Source organism: Gopherus flavomarginatus, chromosome 8, assembly GCF_025201925.1.
Source record: "Gopherus flavomarginatus isolate rGopFla2 chromosome 8, rGopFla2.mat.asm, whole genome shotgun sequence".
Taxonomy (NCBI): domain Eukaryota; kingdom Metazoa; phylum Chordata; order Testudines; family Testudinidae; genus Gopherus; species Gopherus flavomarginatus.
The window spans coordinates 96,746,273-96,759,051 of NC_066624.1; the positions used below are offsets into that span (position 1 = coordinate 96,746,273).

Sequence of the window (12,779 nt, forward strand, 5' to 3'; positions counted from 1 at the left end):
TCTGCACAGGGGTGAATATTACCCATAGCCCTTCCCCCCTAAAAAAAAATTCTGCTGAGCAGGGCCGGCTTTAGGCCTATTCCTCCAATTCCCTCAAATCGGGCCTCGCGCCTAAGAGGGCCCTGCGCCCAGTGAGAATCCTTTCCCTGGCTAGAGGCGCCTTTTTAATTTTTACTCACGCAGAGGTGCTCCAGGTCTTCGGCAGCACTTCGGCGGCGGGTCCTTCAGTGCCGCTGAAGACCTGAAGTGAGTGAAGGACCTGCCACCGAAGATTCGGAGCACTGCTCGGTGAGTACAAGCCCCACGTTTTTTTTTTCGTCATCCCTGCCGGGGCCCTGTCGAAACTGTTCGAATTGGGCCCCGCACTTCCTAAAGCCGGTCCTGCTGCTGAGACTGCTAACAAAGTTGCAATGGTGCATTTTAAACTGTGGACACCTGTGACCAAACATTCTTCTCATATGGACTATTGAATAGCTGTCAGATGGTAGTGATTTTTAGTCACTGGGCTGGATTTGACCTGGTGAACTTGGCTGGAAGACTCTGCATCTTATTACTAATCTCCTGAGCCAGTCAACTCTGCATATTTTTTCTGATTCCATTAATTTTCTCATGTCATTAAATTAAGTGTACTTACATTTTTTTTTAAAAAAAGGCTATGAACGCAATGCCTCATGCAAGCTCACTATTGCAATTAGTTACTGAAAAATCTAGCAGAGGCTGACATGACAGTTTTTATAGTAAGTAAAAAAATGAAAAAAAGTAAATTCACGATAACTTTGTGGAAAATCAGGTTTAATTATTTCTCCTATTTGCATCCTATTAACATTTCTTTGTTATCTATCTTGTTTTTCCATGTCTCACAGTAATGACACACTATACTAGAAGGCAGATTATCTTGTATTTACACAGGAACTTTTATTTCACTTTTGTGTAGGAGTACAAAGATCTCCTCTTTTGTAGACTGATGTTCAAAAGTGCTGCACAGTGCCCACAGTGAGGTCAGTGGGAGTTGCGGATGACCAGCACCTAAAACTCGGGCCAAGTGCCAAATTGCAAAATGAAAGAGTTGGAGTCTGCAGTCCTGTATCCCCAGAAGGTGTGAGCTACAGGGAATGAGGTACCAACCTTTATCCTGCAAATTCCCTGCCAACTTGCCTGAAACCTGACCTCGGGGACAAGCTCTTAGGATAAGCAAATATGTCTGTCTCCATACCCATCTACTTGGCTAGAGCCTTTGCTAACACTGACCACTAAGATGTAGATTTGCAATGGTGATGTGGTGAACAGTTGTGCATCAGAAACAGGGCTGAGCCCGCCCCCCACCTCCAATGTGCGCACACACCTTGAGAATCTCATTGGGATACCTAACATCCCTCAGATGGTTACACTTTCAGCCTGGGGAGGATTGATCGCAGCAGCTTAGAAACGAAAAGTTCTGTACCCATTCCCAATCTTGCATTTCCCAGCATTATATATTTACATCTTAATGTCATATTAATACAGGAGCTAATTTAACATTTTCCCACTGTGATGTGTTTAGCATCAAGACATTGCCATGTAAATGAGACAGCCATCTCCAGGGATATGTTTTGCATTTACCCAATTTGGTCTCAATTCACTGAGATGTTAAAATGTGACATGAGAAAGAGTTGCTCCTTTTTTAGCATGGGACTCCCAGAATACCAGCCATCCCCACAAAGAATCACATAGCTTGGAAATTTAAAGGTGCAGTACAGAGAGAGAGCTACACACACTTCATTTAAAGAGTTATTGAATATAAAGATTTTTTTGAAAAAAAGATTCACTGAAGTCTTTTATTTCAAGATTTTCATTTTTAACAGGCACACCTCTTAGGCCCTGATCCTGCAAACTCATAGGCACAAGCTCAATTTTAAGCACATGAATAGTTACATGAGGTTAAGTATTTCCAGAATCAGGATAAATTGTCTATTGAGGTACCCCAGTGAGAAGGATTCTACTGTACTCTCTCTATGGCTATACCTTCCTTTTGTTTTCTCTATCTTTTGATTCTATGCTTTTCTGGTCAATTTGACTCAATTACTAAATATATATTTTAAATGAATATGTACAGCAGAATCACTGCCAGCTACTGTGAACAGCCTCTCAAGTAGATTGATATGTTGTTCCAGCACAGATGCACCAGTTTATCTTACTCCTCCGCTATTTCCACCATCCACTGAACATGGTATGCTAATGAAAGATTGTAAGGAGGCAGACAGCATGTAACTAGACTGCAGGTTGGTGGAAGGCTGGAGGGGTTTGTTTTTTTCCTTCCCACATCAGCAACCACATCAGTGGTTTTACTAGTTATTCAAGTTTCAATTATACCATTTTCTGGATGGTTTTCTGCCTAAGAGTCTAGAGTAACACAGGCTTTGAAGCATGGGCAGTGCGTGAACCGCCGGCTGGGGTGGCTAGCCCCCAGCCCCGGCCCTTCTGCCCAAAGTCCCGCTGGAGACAAGCCCCTCCCCACCGGAGCCCAGAGCCACTGCCGCCCCCCCCACTCCCCACACACACACACACTGTGGCCACCAGCCCACTCCCACAGCTAGCCCGCAAGCCCCAAAGGAGCACTAGAAAGGCAGGCGGCACGTGGCCCCAGCCTCTCCCGCTCCAGAGCGCAGGTAGGAAAGTGGCTCCAGCGCACTGGGAGACTGGACTCAGAGCCGGGAGCAGGACTGGAGTCACAGCCACACACAGGAAGCGTCACAGCAGGGAGCAGGGTCACACCTGGCTGTTTGGGGAGGCAATTCCTCCCCCTGCCTGTGCGACCCACTGCCCATGCTTTGAAGTATTCATGGAATCAAAAGGTGTATTTTTTTTTTTTTTTTAAAGAGAAGCAGGTTGGCCTAGTAAGAGGTGGCATAGTCTAGTATATTGAACCTAGGTTTCTTGAGGCTCAATCCAATGTTCTTTCCCTCTCTGCCAGTGTCCTTATACAAGTCCTTTTGCCCTTTCCCCTCCCACCCTCTATCTATCTTGTCTATTTATATTGTAAACTGTCTGAAACAAGGATTGTCTCACTGTATTTGCATACCACTTAGCATAATGGGACCACAATCTTCGTTGGGACCTCTAGGTGTTACTTTAATATAAAAATAATTTTCTATGCATTTTACAATTAACAGAGCATAGAAACAGATACAGATTTTTTTTTTCATTTAAACATTGAGCACTCACATCATATTCTTAAAGAATATGAACAGTTAGAAAAAGAGAGATGAGAGAGGAAAAAATGGTTACTAATTTTTCCATAACTGTTGTTCTTCAAGATGTCTCTCTCATGTCCATTCCACATTAGGTGAGCATGGACCATGGCCAGAGATTTTTCCCTCAGTGGTATCCATCAGGGCAGCTCTAGTGCCATGGTGCTTTGCACAGATGCACCAGTATAAGGGTCCCAGCTAGCCCTGCACCCTCTCAGTTCCTTCTTGCCAGCTAACTCTGACAGAGGGGTAGAAGGTAGGTCGTGGAATAGACATGAGCAACACATCTCGAAGAACAACAGTTACAGAAAAGATAGTAACCATTTTTTCTTTGAATGCTTGCTCATGTCTATTCCATGATTCCCAAGAGGTACCCGAGAAGATGGGCTCAGAGTTCCTGGCCATGTGGATTGAAACACTGCTCTGCCAAACTTAGCATCATCACCAGCCTGCTGGGTAATAGCGTAGTAGGATGAGACAGTATGTACCTATGACCAGGTCACTGCTCTGCAGATGTTTTGGATAGGGACCTGGGCCAGAAACACCACTGATGAAGCCTGAGCTCTCATTGAGTCGGTTTTCAAGATGGCAGGAGGTGGGACACCGCCTTCTTATAGCACATACTAATGCAGAAAGTGACCCAATTGCATTTTTAATACAGTGGACCCTAAAGGTATTAAAACTAATTCAATAAGGTTTAACTTAACTCAGTAAAGTTCAGTCAGGCTATTTCAGGAAAGTGTCAGTCTGTGTCACTCTCCCATACTGACTCTTGCCAAAGGAAGAAGACTTGAGAGGGACTGTTTGAGATTAAAGTCCATTCTTCAGGCCACCATGGCTAAATCATGGACCTATACATTTGCTGCTGCCAGCTGCGTGAGGATTCCCCTGGTGCAAGCACTGTGAATGCCAGCTATAAGGCTGCCTCTAGAAGACCCCTTCAGAAACCAGGCTGAGAGTTAAACAGGCGTACCAGGGGTGGGGATGGAGATGGGACGGTTGTGTCCAGGTATGCAGCGCACAGCACTGAGGACATTACAGGCAGCCTTTCAGTCCACTGAGCAGGCTGCCATCACTTAGTCCTCTAGGGCAGTGGTTCTCAAACTAGGGCTTCCACTTGTTCAGGGAAAGCCCCTGGTGGGTCAGACCGGTTTGTTTACCTGCCGTGTCCACAGGTTTGGCGGATCACAGCTCTAAGTGACAGCGGTTCGCCACTCCAGGCCAATGGGAGCTGCGGGAAGCGGCACGGGCAGAAGGAGCACACCCAGATCAGGAAGATTTAAAGCCACCTTAGCCTCCTCCTTCCCCTGGACTACAGTTCTGTGCTGTCCCCCTTAGAGACAACACAGAATCTCACCCTTCAGATGTAAAATTTCTGCAGATTTGGGCCTATATTCTCTTCTCATTAGTTGCTTCATTGACTTCTTCTGGCAGCATAGTCCATATAGGAGCCTGTTTCAGCTCTCCAGATGAAAAAAATTCTTTGTCATATTGCTAACTGCTGTATAGTTAGATGACACCATATAGTTTTTGAATGTTTCCCCTGCTGTAAATTATTTACCTTTATGTAAGTTACCAATGATATTGATCCTGTTAAAGACTTTTATTCAGAGCTATTTAAAAGTGTAGCAGGCTCATTGGCCCTCAAAGTCTTGTCTTTATGGCACCTATAAAATCTTGCCTATATGCATTCCTGGGAAAGGAAGTTTTATTAATATATTTTATAGCAGCAGTGCCTACAAACCCTGACTGACATCAGGGTCATGTCATGCTGGGCATTGTACAAAATACACGATAGGAGGTAGCCCTTGCACAAAAGAACTTACAGTTTGGGAACCACTGCTGTGGGTCGCAACCCCAAACTGGTTCATGCCATCAGCAGATGGGGTCGTGGCAATATCTAGTGTGTGGAGGACACCATTTGCGCCTCATAGCATGACCTCACATGTATGATGCATGTGAGGTCACACTATGGAGCATGTGCAAAATGGCATCCTCCACACTGTCTGGGGTCTCAGGAAGAAATAATTCATCAAAATATGGTCATGGCAGCAAAAAGCTTGGGAGTCACTACTTTGCAGTCTAAAGAGAGGGAGGAAAGAAGCATTGTTAGCTCCTATTTTGTGGATGGGGAACTGAGGCACACAGAGATTGTTATTTATCCAAGGTTATGCAGGACTTTCATAGCAAAGAACTCAGATTTTATGAGTCCTAGTTCAGTGCCTTAACCACAAGGTTATCTATTCTCAGGAGCGGCGCCAGGGTTTTTGGCGCCCTAGGCAGGGGTCCTTCCGCGCTCCCGGTCGTTGGCAGCAATTCTGCAGCGGGGGGGGGAGGGTCCTTCCACTGCTCCTGGTCTTCGGGGCATTTTGGCAGCGGGTCCAGAGCGAGTGAAGGACCTGCCGCAGAATTGCCACCAAAGACCAGGAGCACGGAAGGACCACCCACCGCTGAGTTGCTGCCAAGGGTGGCAAAATGCCCCCCCCCCAAATCCTAGCGCCCTAGGTGACTGCCTAGGTCACTTAAATGGAAGCGCCAACCCTGTCTATTCTTCCTCTCTGCAAGTGTTTCAGCATCTATTGATGTTAATGTTCAGAATGTGGCTAATGTGCTGGGAAACCTCAGGAAGTGCCGGGGACAGTCACTCTTTGGTACAGGTATGTCTTTTTAAAAAAAAAAAAAATCTAGGAGGGAACATTGGCACAAACTTTATGGCACACATACCTAGAAGTATGGCAGTGCAGAGCATACATGAATATTTAATAAAAAAGCATATAACTTGCGTTCTTGAAGATCTCTATTAAATGCATGCTCTCTCCTAAGTATCCATCCCAGCAATTACATTTTTATATTAACATCAGTTATCAATTCTAACAGCCCACTACATCCAAAAAAAAAAAAAAAAGATACTTGGCAATCTACAACTGTCATTTCCAATTGTCTCACACATGATAGTATCTGATTTGACTTCACTGAACTCCTTTAAAACAGGAAATAAATCCTGTGATGCTACACTGATTTGCTGACACTGTCAAGAACAGAGCTGTAATTTTTCTCACTAGGAGGGAAGGCGGGGAATGAACCACTTGTGCTAGGCATTCAGCAGGTGATCTTAGTGTTTTTATATCAAAGTATTTGCCGTTTGGCATTTATTAAAAAATGCCACGACAATGCCCATCTTGATCTGAGTATCGCATATTGACACATGTAGGATGGGATTTTCATTGGCTGCAATGAGACTATTCATTTAGGGACTGATTCTACTTCCAATAAAATCAACAGCAAAATTCCCATTGACTTCAGTAATAAAGGATCTGGGAAAAATGGAGCTGGTCCACATTTTTTTTGAATTTGCAAAATTACCTCTTTTTTTCAAAAATGAAAAAGTTTGCAAAAAATTGTCAATTCATCCAAAATGTTTTGTTTTGCTCAACCTTTTTAATGCACATTTTTATTGAAAACATTATCAAATCCATTACTCCAATGGTTGACAATTTTCTTTTATCAAAACCATTAGTTAATAATTTCCATAATGATTTTAATTAAACAATTATTTAAATGTTTCACAAAACATCCAGAAAAAAACAAAATCTGGGTCCTGTTTGATCCAGCATAGTCATTGAGCATAAACAACTTTGAAATTTAGAATATTTTTTCCCAAAATATGGGGGTGGCGAGAGGGCAAGTTTAGCAGTTCTACTAGTTGAGTGAAGTATTACTCAGTGTGAGCAAGAATATATTACTCTAAGACATGAACATGAGAACAATGTGCCCAAGTGGTCCAGGTATGGAACTCTGAGTCTGGAAACCGGTGTTCTTAAACTAACACGGTCAGCCAAACTGGGTGCTCTTTTAGTAAGAAAAAGCACTGACACTCAGTTTTATAGTATTTGTAAGGTAATTTTTAAAAATATTTTGGTTAATTATAGCATTTAAAACAATGTTCCAACTTTCTCATTTCCTGGGTCTATTAATGTAAAGGTTTTGGGTGAGGCGGGGGGAGGAGAGTCCTACTTTACATCGTCAAATGGGTTAACTTATATGTTTAAATTGGCAGCCCTAACTGAATGGGAATACTGGAAGTCAGGGAAAGGTTTCTAGGCATGTCATCTACGACAGATGTAAATAGCACTGGGTTTCCAAACTCCATTCCAACAGCTCAAAGATACATATAGAACCAAAGTCATCATCCTTTTGCTACTATTACTGTTGCATTCAATAAAAGAAGTTGGGTTTCCTCTGCTGAAAAATTCTGAGACTTGTACAGACTTTTGCTGCGGGCAAAGGGGTCACTTCAACAATGTGGTAATATTTTACAATTGATACCAAAAATCATTTTAAGTTCCATCTGCATTAAACTATAATGCCAAGCCCATCAAAAGGGCACTTAGCAAGTAGAGGTCTTCCCATCCACATTCCAGGTAGTACCATCAAAGCCCACTGTTTTTAGATTTATGTATGTATTATACACACACACAAATGAGTTAGAAGAACATTATTAAGGTTGCAAAGTCAAGCATTCAAAAATTATGAAAAGTCAGAGTTAAGGTTGCCTGTACATGGGAAATTTCAGCTTCAACAGTTAAAGTTTGGCAAAGTTATAAGCAACTGAAAACAGAGTCTTATAATGGAAAGTGTCTTGCAATCTTAACTATTGGTGAATCTACTAGCACCACCTATTTGTGCACATACTGCAATATGAATTAGAAACCTGGGGTCTCATCCTGTTTCCACAGTACCAAAATTCCAATAGATTTTAGTGGAAACTAGGTTTGAATCCTATATTTTTTGTATAAAAATTAATTGATGTACAATACAAACCTATGTAATACTGGAAACAGGCAATAAGGCAAGATTGTAGATAACCTAGAGCAGGGGTTCTCAAACTTCATTGCGTCGTGCCCCCTGATGCCCTAGGTCAGGGGAGAGAGGGTAGCAGCCCAAGCTCCGCTGCCCTGGGTGGGGATGGAGCTTGGGCTTCAGCTTCAGCCCTGCGTCCCAGCAAGTCTAATGCTGGCTGTGGCGACCCCATTAAAATGGGGTTGTAACTCGTTTTGGGGTCCCCACAGTTTGAGAACCACTGACCTAGAGAGTCAAACAAGAGACTATTTTGGGGGATTCAGATGAGAGGAGAATATAAATGTAACGGCTAATGTGTTCATCTTCATTTTATGTAATTGTTTCCTACAAGTTATTTTGATGAATATGAGTGGCCAGAAGTACTAATAATTGAGTGAATGCATTTGAGAGTATAATTTATCAAACAAAATTTAATTTGGTTGAAATTTGCTTCCATATCACTCACAAGACTCTCAGAAAAGACTCATCTAAAGCATGTTTTTAGATAGATATAAAATTACACAATTAGACTTACTAAAGGCGACTCAGCAAATTGCAACCCTCTACAAATTGTGTTCCAGAAATGTGATTCGAAGTGACAGATAGCTTGGAGGTAAACAAACGATGATTGGTTGCAGCTGGACCATACCCACAGTAAAGTCTATGTATCTTAAACATGTTAGGTGATGAACCATTCCATTTGTTCCCAAAATTAGGCTCAAAGGACAGTGACTGATAGTCTGGAGAGAAATAGAAATTGTGGTTCTTAGGCTGAACGCACACAAAAGGAAACCCAGTGACTGCAGCTATGAAAATAAATGGTAGTTTGCAGGTGTATGTTGCACAAAATGAACTCCATCCATTTTAAGCAGTCTCCAAGGCCACAAAAGCAGGGAAACTGGAAACAAATATGAAGCCTGCACTAAAAATTATACCCCTGAGGTAAAGCTATTGCCTAGCACAGCATGGCTACAGACAGGAAGGGGATCCAAATGCAGTCTAGTCCATCTGCCCTGAACATTAAGACCCAAAGGCCACAAGTGCTTTTTTGCCTCAAAAGCAAAAAACTACACTCAGAGGCAACTTTGTATCATGTGAAGCTAAAACCAATGATTTTGTGTTGCAATCACTAAATAAAGGCTCTCTGATTTGTCAAGATGTTTGTACTTGATTTGTGTCTGTCTGTCTTGCATTTTGTACATGCAATGTATAGTCTACATTGGGAGAAATGGTAGCTATGCACAGTTTAAAGAGGTATCTTATAATGTGTGTCAATATTGGTAATTGACAAATGAAGAGCAATAGCAGAGAAGTTCTCTTAATTCCTGTAAAGCACCTAATGCAATCACTGAGCATGTCCTGCGGGGCTCAACATCCTTGCAGATAAAGCACTAGTGTGAGGTCACCCATAATCTCAATAAACGATGGTTGGTTAGATAGAATTTTTGAGATCTAATTATTCCATTGTGTCAGGCAGGTGGTTTAATTTGGGTCTAATGAAGTACGTGATTACAATAGCTTCCTCTGCCTCAACTGTACCTTCCCTGGGTGTTGTTCTGCTAATGCCTGCTGCTTCCGTATTTATTGTACTATATCTTGGCAGGAAATTACAGCAGTATTGCTTCCATGTTTATGAGAAGTTCCTCCACATAGAAGAGGGGTCAACAGGTTGATCCTCAGTTTCATCTTCAGGTGATATTATTGCTTGTATTTCATAATATAAAGTTCTGTTGTGCCAAAATCTACAATCTAATGAAGTGGGCAAACCATATTTCTGCTCTGAAAAGTCAACTCAGATCACCTCAGGAGTTCTTAGTTAGATATTGAGTGACAGGAAACATTTCCGTGCAAATGAATTGGGCGCAGGAATAGTTTACCTGAAAACATCCATTACTCACAGCAGTATATAAACTGTAAGTAAGACTCAGTTCAGATTTTTTCTTCTTCAGCGCTTAGGTTTCACAAAGGCCTATTCAAGTTGGTATAGAACATTTTGGCTATTCTTATAGAGCTATCAGGCCTGAATCTCCTCTCATTTAAACCAGTTTCACACTGGTATATCCCTGACAACTTCACCAGAGTTACTCCAGATATACACTACTGCAAGTGAAAGGAGAATTATACTGTACCCAACGTCCCTTCCCCAAACAAACAAAAAAACGGGTATTTTTCCTTTTGCAGTGTCATAGGGCTCTCTTCTTTGGGCTACTTTGTCCCTTTATCTATCTGAGCACTTTATCTCTCACTCCACTCCCCATAATTATCGTATCTGAGTACCTTAATAATTAAGTCTCTCAGAACCAAGAATAAATCCCAGATTTTCCAAATCCCAATCCAGTGCTTTAAGGCACAAGACCACCCATTCCTAATTCTGTGTCTGCTTGTAACTGGTCAAGCACTCCAATCCCCTAAGCCCACCTTGCCTGCCTCATGACCCACTACTAGTCCTTATCTAGCCCCTTCCCTCAGGGACAAACTGCAGTCTGAATTGGCCACTCATCATCAACAAGGGAGTTTGGATCTGCTGTCTTTCCCTCAACCTCAGTATCTCCTTAGGCCTTTCTGTCAGGCCTCAGCCTGGGAGGTCACCAGGCCTGAGGTCCCCAGCACTGCTCTGTCCAAAGTACTCTTTGCTCCTTCAGGCAGTTAGGTCCATCTCTCTCAAAAGCTAGAGAGATACTGACTACCCCTTCTGGTCTGCCCTTTTTTATATTGGCTTAGCAAGCCCTGATTGGTTGCCTCCCAGCCTTCTCTGATTGACTCTCAGCCCCAGCTGTCTCCCAGGGCTGGCTTTTAACCCTTTCAGAGATGGAGCAGGGTGACTGCCCTGCTACACTGCTTCATGGATGTAGCCCATGTTTTATGTAAGGACTTGTCTACATGATGCAGTGAAGCACTCTGCAGGAGTGTGATTTGTAGAGTGCTCTAACTAGTCCATGTAGACCCTGCTGGGTGCACATTAAAAGGTACTGAAAAGAGCATGCCAGCAGGGTCTACATGAGGCAGTTAGAGAGCTCTACAAATCACACCCCTGTAGAGCACTTTCCTGCACCACGTTGACAAGCACTAAGACTCTGCTTTATGAATGCAGCTCCTGTGGAGATTATTGATGGCAACTGCTAATAGGGCTGCCCACCCAAGAGAACCTACTTACCATCAAGAAAAGCTATTCTGTCTGAGGACAGAAAAACACTGAATCTAAGTTGGAACTCTGAACAACTCTATTTTTTCCCCCTAAAAAAGTCCCTTTTTGTTCCCTCTTCACTCAACCTCCTAAATCCCAGTGTCTTTGTCATAATTTTGCATCTGACCATTGACTGGGACACCCTTAGGTGCATATCAGAGCCCCTTCTTAGTCAGCTCAGGGAAAGGGTTATTGCTGTGTGACATGGACAGGGGCCTCAAGCCCAGGCAACTTGTATAGCAGTGAACAGTGCTGTCTTGCTGTCTCAAGGCAACTGGGCCACTGCAAATGTCATAATTTTTCATGGAAATGTTTTGTCCACTGCACTCCAACAACAGATGTCATGATTAGAGATAGACTGAAAAGGAAGTGGGTCAGATTCTGATTTAATTTACACAGGTATAATCTGGAGAAACTGTAAATCCCGAGACCACTATAGTCAGTGGAGACACTCCAATTTTACGCTGGTGTAACTGGCATCAGAATTTACCCCCAGCCTACAGGTCTCAGATTTAGGAGCAAATCAAGACTCCAATGAAACGACTCCCAAAATCACAAGATGTTTTTGTGACATTTCAGCTCCAAATGGGCAGAAATCTCATGAGATCAGGTATTTTCATATGATTTCCACCATTTACTCATGGTATTTTGGCTGCTTCTCAACCAGACAACAGGCCCCTTTCTTCCCTAGATCCTATACAGCACCAAAATAGATGGGGTGGGTTCTAATCCAGGAATTTAAGTCTGAACCACAGAATCTGCCTGAAACTGGAAGAGGTTCAAAATTATCCAAGTTTCCAATTTTGGCTCATCTCTAATTGTGGTCAGTATTTGCCTGAGTCATGGCTGCACAGATAAGTAGCATGGCTTCCTGAAAAGCAGTGCTAGGTCAATGGCTCCTTGTTTGCCTAAAGGTAGGGTTGTATTGTGTCATGTTGAATACGTAAGGGAGTTTTATTTAAAGCCGCTCCTGGGAAAGAAAAAAGATAAATCTTTCTTTGGTTGCCTCACTTTTAGGCAGTGAGATTATTCCTGATTACAGTTTTTTTTGTTTGTTTTTTATTTGACTAGTATTTCTAATAATAGAATCATAGGACTGGAAGGGACCTTAAGAGGTCATCTAGTCCAGTCCCCTGCACTCGTGGCAGGACTAAGTATTATCTAGACCAGTGGTTCTCAAAGCTGGTCCGCCGCTTGTTCAGGGAAAGCCCCTGGCGGGCTGGGCCAGTTTGTTTACCCGCCACATCGGCAGGTTCGGCCAATTGCAGCTCCCACTGGCCATGGTTTGCCACTCCAGGCCAATGGGGGCTGCAGAAAGGAGCACGGGCTGAGGGACATGTTGGCTGCCCTTCCCGCAGCCCTCAGTGGTCTGGAGTGGTGAACCACAAGTCAGTGGGAGCCACAATTGGCCAAACCTGTGGATGTGGCAGGTAAACAAACCAGCCCAGCCCTCCAGGGGCTTTTCCTGAACAAGCGGAAGCCCTAGTTTGAGAACTACTGATCTAGACCATTCCTGACAGATGTTTATC

The 12,779-nt window shown here is 43.1% G+C and overlaps 1 protein-coding gene across 1 annotated transcript in view; it reads right to left on the reverse strand.

Annotated features, from left to right (window-relative positions):
* Positions 1 to 12,779, reverse strand: part of WDR49 (WD repeat domain 49) — a 60,510-nt gene that overhangs the window by 46,704 nt on the left and 1,027 nt on the right. The window lies entirely within an intron of this gene.